The sequence below is a fragment of the Bactrocera latifrons genome, unplaced genomic scaffold (assembly GCF_001853355.1).
Source record: "Bactrocera latifrons isolate USDA-ARS-PBARC rearing strain unplaced genomic scaffold, ASM185335v1 scaffold_560, whole genome shotgun sequence".
Classification (NCBI taxonomy): domain Eukaryota; kingdom Metazoa; phylum Arthropoda; class Insecta; order Diptera; family Tephritidae; genus Bactrocera; species Bactrocera latifrons.
In genome coordinates this window covers 24,706-32,393 of record NW_017537224.1, presented here as the reverse complement: position 1 = coordinate 32,393, position 7,688 = coordinate 24,706, and the positions used below count along the sequence as shown (strand labels likewise).

At 32.0% G+C, this 7,688-nt stretch overlaps 1 pseudogene; it reads left to right on the top strand.

The window, feature by feature from the left end:
* The first annotated feature begins 5,167 nt into the window (after nucleotides 1–5,167).
* LOC108974547 lies at nucleotides 5,168–6,462 on the top strand (annotated as a pseudogene).
* The last annotated feature ends 1,226 nt before the right edge of the window (nucleotides 6,463–7,688 follow it).

The following is a 7,688-nucleotide window of genomic DNA, read 5'->3' as shown; positions in this document are numbered from 1 at the left end:
CGATCGCAGATTATGGCAGCACTTCCACCTGAACGCTGCAATTTTGCTCTGTCTTTCACCACTACAGGTGTAGATTTTGCTGGACCTTTTATGATAAAGGCATCCATGCTAAGGTCTCCTACCCTCATGAAAGGCTATGTGGCTGTTTTTGTTTGTTTCACGACAAAAGCAGTACACCTTGAGCTATGTACGAATCTGACGAAGGAGGCTTTTCTTGCGGCTTTTGCTCGTTTCGTCGGACGACGAGGCTTTCCGTCAAAAATCATGAGCGATAATGTTAAAACTTTTATCGGAGCTCAAAGAGCTACCGAAAGACAGTTTGTGGAGTTCACAAAACAAGTCTCACTTGACATTGTCCAAAAATACGCTCCTCAAGGTATCAATTGGCAGTTTATCCCCCCAAGCGCCCCTCATATGGGCGGTTTATAGGAGTCAGCTGTAAAAAGCTTCAAATCTCATTTTAAAAAGATAGCTGGCAACCACAAATTCAATTATGAAGAGTTCACGACACTCTTAACAAGAATTGAAGCCGTTCTTAACTCACGGCCTCTCGCTGCACTCTCGCAAGATCCCTCAGACTTTACTGCCCTCACGCCAGGGCATTTTCTTAAAGGAGCGCCCATTCCGGCCACACCTGAGCCAGGCGTGGAGTCGCTTTCCTTATTAAACCGTTGGGAAAAACTTAAAATTCTCCATCATGACTTCAGTCGCCGATGGAAAGATGATTATTTAAAGGACCTCCACAGAAGGTACCGATGGAAAATCACAGAAAATGCGCCTAAGCTTGGAGATTGTGTCTTAATCAAGGACGATTGTCTCCCCCCTACCGAATGGCGGCTTGGCCGCATAGAGAACTCTACTACGGCTCCGACGGTCATATTCGCGTAGTCGATCTCCGTACACAATCTGGAACACTAACCAGACCGCTCGTTAAATTATGCTTTTTACCAACCGCAGATAAAATCGCAACGTAACCGCAACTAATAAACAAAGAAATGAAAAAAAAGTATATATATATACATACATACATGTAACAATAAACTCACCCACTATAAATATACCCACCAAAAACCCAAGCCAAAAAAGAAASGTCGATCCATATGACGACTTACTCCTGCCACATTACGTGGCATCACCGGCCATATGATTATATACACATATATATATGATAATTAAAAAAAAGTCTATTTCTTATCAGATCAATGTGGATGCCGAGATGCCTACTATTCCAACGCCCACTGTACGTTCGGCCGTCACTGTTCCGCGCGCTAAAGCTACCCCATCATACCCCTCGCCGCCGTACTGCCAGCCGACGACTCCCGCGACCGCAACCGCGAAGGCCAGCCTTCCCTTCGGAGGAGTACTGCTCCTGGCGCCATCATCATCATATCACCCCGCATCGGAGGCGCCATCCTAGGCCGCAAGCCCGTCGTAAGACAGSGCTCAGCAACGTTGTTGCAACATTGCAACAACTTCAGAGGTTACTAGGCTAAATCCTCGCCTAGGGGGGCCAGGATGTATAAATGAGCATCCTCCCCCGAACATCCACACATACACTACACTATCACACCACATCAACTCAACTTCACAACACTGACACGCACCTTCACCATACTCACTTCACAATTCATCAGGGCTTACAACCCACWYTCCACACTACACACCAACCAACCACATCACGCCAGCTGATTCCACACACCAAAGGAAGAAAAAGGAACGATAAGGAGATCAGCAACTTCACTTGGCTTTCGACCTTAACAGCGACCTATACGCGTGTGCGAATATCGTGANCGAGCGTTTTCCTCCTCCCGTTTTCGGCAACATTTTAAACATTCTTTTACATTTTATACATTACAATTGTACAACTTTATAACATTAACGAAAAAATACATACATAAACATATACACGCGTATAGCCATTTTTYAAAACAATCCGCCTTGTTATTCTCCTTTTATTAAAAAAAAAAAACCAAATTTGTGGTGATCGTGAAGTGCACAGAAAAAACGGTGAGTTAGTGTAAAAAACATTGATTTTGTATCTGTTTAGCTAAAACTAACCGTGCTCCTTTTGATTTTGCAGAAGGGGAATCGGAATTAGTTTCTGGTTTTAATATTGAATATAGAAGAGGGGGGTTTGCTTTAATTTTTATAGCCGAGTATGCTAGAATTTTATTTATGAGTATATTATTTTGTGTGGCTTTTTTAGGATGTGATGTGTTTCATGTTAAATTTTATTTTAACATAACATTTGTTTTTATTTGAGCTCGAGGGACCTTGCCCCGGTTTCGTTATGATAAATTAATATATTTAGCTTGAAAGAGTTTTTGACCTTTTTCATTAAATTTTTTATTGTTTAATTTTGGGTTATAGTTATTATTTATTTATTATATGTGGTCAATAAAATTTAGTAAAGTCGATAGAAAGTTGATTTCTATCTTATGTTTTCAAAACATACGCTTGTTCATGCTCATTAACTAATTAATTATACTGTCTCATCATTTATTTACTAGTGAATTAAGTGGTAGAATGGTAAAATTGCTAAAATAGCAATTGACAACATTAAGGCAATTACTCCTTCAAGTAGGGGTGGATGGGGATTTTGCTAATATTGGAATTTAATCCGATAGGATTATTAGATCCTGTTTGGTGGATAAATAATAAGTGAATTAAAGTTATTGCTAATATGATGAATGGTAGAATGAAGTGGAACGTAAAGAATCGCGTAAGAGTAGCGTTATTTACAGCAAATCCTCCGCACACTCATTAAACTAGATCAATTCCTAAGTATAGAATAGCTGATAATAAATTATTAATGACTGTGGCTTCTCAGAAAGACATTATCTATATTGCTATTACTAAAAAAAAAAAATTAGTACTCCTACTAATCAGGTGGGTGTAAATAAATAAGATCCATAATAGATCCCACGCCCTAAGTAAATGCAAATGAAGAAAATGATGCACCCTTAGCATGAAGAGTTGGTAGTAACCATCCGTAGCTTACGTCAGGGCAAATGTGGTTGACACTATTGAAGGCTAGATTAATGTCTGCATTAAAGTGTATAGCTAAAAATAATCCTGTTAGAATTTGAATAATTAAACATAGACTTAATAATGTCCCCAAATTTTAACTTGCTGAAATATTAATTGGTGCTGGAAGATCTACTAGTGTGTTATTTGCAATTTTCAATAAGGGGTGTTGGGTTCGTAAAGTTTTGTTCATTAGTTTATTGGTCGAAGAGGTCCATATAATAATTTAGTAATTTTTACTACTGCAATTAATGTAACTAATAGATAGTTTATTAATATAATAGTGATACAATTTTTTGGGTAATTATATTATTTATGAAGATTTAAAGAGTTTTCAAGGACAGTTAAATTAAAATTTTATAAAGAGTGTATTTCTAAATTTTGAATAAATGAAGATGTCGATAGTTTATCTATAAATATGGCAATTAGTGTTTGAGTCAAAATAATTATAACACAGATAGTTGTTAATTTTATAGATAGTGAAAATATTTCGTTTGATGCTAAGGAAGTTACATAAATAGTAGTAATATACCTCCTAAAAAAATTAAAAATCAGATATATGAAAATCAAAATCTTTTAGCTATTAATCCAGTAATTAAACAAATTTGTAGAGTTTGAATTAATAGTATCAATCCTATTGCTAAGGAATGATTTATTTGAATAAAAATTAATCTTGAGATTAGTGTTGAAGAGTATAAAAAGAGCTGTATAATTTCAGGAGGTAGTTTATTTAAAATATTTATTTTGGGGATTAATGATTAAGTTATTTCTTTTCTCTTGAAGTTTTAAAAGAAAAAATTTTATTTTTATTAAACTATTTAAACTAATGTTAATGAATTTATATTGAGGGTTACCTTGTTTTTTATTTTTAATAGGATTTTTTGTTTTTGTTTGGATTATAGAAGATTTTTTAGTTTAATATTTTTAACTTTTAGAGTATGTGAAGGTGCTTTAGGTCTTTCTATTTCAGTTTAAATAATTCATACACATGGAAATGATTATTTTACATTGTTTAATGTATTGCAATGTTAAAATCGATTTTTATAATTTTTTTATTAGCCCTATTTGTTTTATAAATGGTTTATTTTGAGTGGTTCAATATTTATTGTTTATTGCAACTATTGTATTTATTATTTTAAATTATTGTACTAATTATTATGTAAATATTTCTTTTTTTAGGGTTTGACGTTATTTCTTACGGTCTTATTTTATTAAGATTTTGGATTTGTACCTTATGATTAGTGCTAGTGAATCGGTGGTTTATTTATTATTTTATACGTTGTTGGTTTCTTTACCTATACTGGTAGGAATTTTTTATTTGTACAATAATTTAAATACAATAAATTTGTATTTATTAAGTAATTATAAACTTAATTACTCTGTTATATTTATCTTTATTTTTTTAGTTAAAATACCCATATTTTTGGTTCACTTGTGGCATCCTAAGGCTCATGTTGAAGCCCCGGTTTCAGGATCGATAATTTTAGCTGGAATTATATTAAAGTTGGCAGGATACGGTTTGTTACGGAGTTTTTCTTTTTTTCAGCTGAGAGGCATTAAATATAATTATGTGAAAGTTAGAATTAGATTAGTGGGAGGAGTTTTAATTAGTTTAGTTTGTTTACGTCAAACTGATTTAAAGGCTCTAATTGCTTATTGTTTAAGTGTGTTTAATGACTTAAACTTACTGAGGTCTTTCTGGTTCTTATATTTTAATAATTGCTCATGGGTTGTGTTCGCCTGGATTATTTTGTTTAGCTAATATTACATATGAACGATTAGGGTCGAAGCTTATTAATTAATAAGGGTTTATTAAATTTTATGCCTTCAATAACTTTATGGTGATTCTTATTAAGAGCCATATTGGCTGCTCCTCCTTTTATTAGGGGAAATTTCTTTATTAAATAGAATTGTAAGTTGGAAAGATTTTTTCAGGGGTTTATTCATTTAGAGGTGGTAAGATTCGTGCATGTTTTTTTTTTTACTATTTCTTCATTGATTTCCTTTAAATTTATTGATTTTAAAGAGAGATATTTGTTTATTTTGACTTTAGATCTAAATAGTTTATTTAAAATATTGATTTGTGGTGTCAATGAAATGATTTTTGTCATTTTAGATCGTGAAATATTTATCAATTTGTAGGATTAGATTTTTAATTTTAATTGCTTTTAGAATTAGTGTTTTATTTCTAGTTTATTATTTTTATTATATGACTATTCTTTATTTTTAGAATGAGAGGTTGTTAGTTTAAATTCAAATAGAATTGTTATAACTTTTTTGTTTGATTTAATAAGATTATTGTTTGTATCTTTTGTTTTGTTAGTTGCTTCTTTAGTAATTTATTACGTAAAGGAGTATATGATAGGGGACCCAAATATTAATCGTTTTAATGTTTGTGTTATCTATAATGTTATTAATTGTTAGTCCTAATATAATTAGAGTTTTATTAGGATGAGATGGGTTAGGAGTGGTATCTTATTGTTTAATTATTTATTTTCAAAATGTTAAATCTTATAATGGCATGCTTACTGCTTTGTGTAATCGGATTGGAGATGTAGCTTTTTTATTGGCGATTGCTTGAATATTAAATTATGGAAGTTGAAATTATATTTTTTATTTAGAAAATATGAGGAATAGCGTTGAAATAGAAATTATTGGTGCATTAATTATGTTAGCTGCTATAACTAAAAGAGCTCAGATTCCATTTTCTTCTTGATTTCCCGCTGCTATAGCAGCTCCTACAACTGTTTCGGCCTAGTTCACTCTTCATCTTTAGTAACTGCTGGTGTTTATTATTTATTAATTCGATTTAATATTTTATTGAGAGGTACATAATTAAGGGATTTATTATTGCTACTTTCTGGGTTAACAATATTTATGGCAGGAATAGGGGCTAATTTTGAATTTCATTTAAAGAAGATTATTGCTCTTTCTACACTAAGACAGTTGGGGTTGATGATAGGAATTTTATCTATACGATTTTATAAACTTGCTTTTTTACATTTATTAACTCATGTTTTATTTAAGGCTTTGTTGTTTGTGCTATATGATCAAGATATTCGTTTAATAGGGGGATTAGGTGTTTATATGCCTTTGACTTCAGGATGTTTTAATGTAGCTAATTTAGAATTATGTGGGTTACCATTTTTATTTGGGTTCTATTCTAAGGATTTGATTTTAGAAATTGTTTCATTAAGTTATATGAAAATATTTTCTTTTTGTCTTTACTTTTTTTCTACTGGATTAACTCTTTGTTATTCTATTCGGTTAGTATACTATTCTATAACAGGTGAATTAAACTGTGGCTCTTTAAATCTATTAAGAGATGAGGGTTGGATTATACTACGAGGTATAAGTGGTTTACTAATTATGAGAATTGTGGGGGTTAGAGTATTAAGTTGATTAATTTTTTCAACTCCTTATATAATTTGTTAATTGTCCTTTAGTATTAGGAATAAGAATATGTAAGTCTTTTGATCAGGGATGATCAAAATTTTTAGGAGCTCAAAATTTATACAATGAGTTAGTTAAATATTCTCAGTATGTGTCTGTTATACATAATAATAATTTAAAGATTTATCTTTTATTATTTGTTTTATGAATTAGAATAGAAAATTTTATTTAAGTACAAATAGAGTTTAAGCATTGAAAGATAAAAGTTGGCAGCTTTTTCTATCTCAATTCTATTATTAACAGTGATAAGCCTCTTTTTGGCTTCAATTAATAATTTAATATATATTTAAATCTATTGGAATAAGGGTATAAAATACCTAAGATTAGGAAGAAACTAATTGTAATAAATCACTTCATACTTCACCCGGTCGATTTCCAACATTTGTCGGATGTTGATTTTTCTTTGATGGATGTTTTAAGCGAGAGAACCAAATTGAAAATTGTAAACACGCATGTATGCTTAAATTATCGAACTTTATTTTAAAACATATTTTATAAAAATCGGTTCACAAATTTTTCCACAAATTCACTTTAAAAAATGCTATTTTTTGTAAATTTCTAAATATATGCTAGTGTATTTTTATGAGTTGTGCATTGTACCAAACCTATTATGGATACATTTTCACGCACATTACTATATTACTTATGAATTATAAAAACCACTAGTAATGTTTTTTATACTCTCGCAACAAAGTTGCTAAAGAGAGTATTATAGTTTTGTTCACATAACGGTTGTTTGTAAGTCCTAAAAATAAAAGAGTCAGATATAGGGTTATATATACCAAAGTGGAGTTGAAATCCGCATGTCTGTCTGTCCGTCCGTCCGTCCGTGCAAGCTGTAACTTGAGTAAAAATTGAGATATCATGATGAACCTTGGTACACGTATTTCTTGGCTCCATAAGAAGGTTACGTTCAAAGATAGGCAAAATCGGGACACTGTCACGCCTACAAAATGGCGGAAACCGAAAACCTATAAAGTGTCATAACTAAGCCATAAATAAAGATATTAAAGTGAAATTTAGCACAAAGGATCGCATTAGGGAGGGGCATATTTGGACGTAGTTTTTTTGAAAAAGTGGACGTGGCCCCGCCCCCTACTAACTTTTTTGTACATATCCTGAAAACTACTATAGCTATGTCAACCAAACTGTATAGAGTCGTTTCTTTAGGCATTTCCATATACAGTTCAAAAATGGAAGAAGTCGGA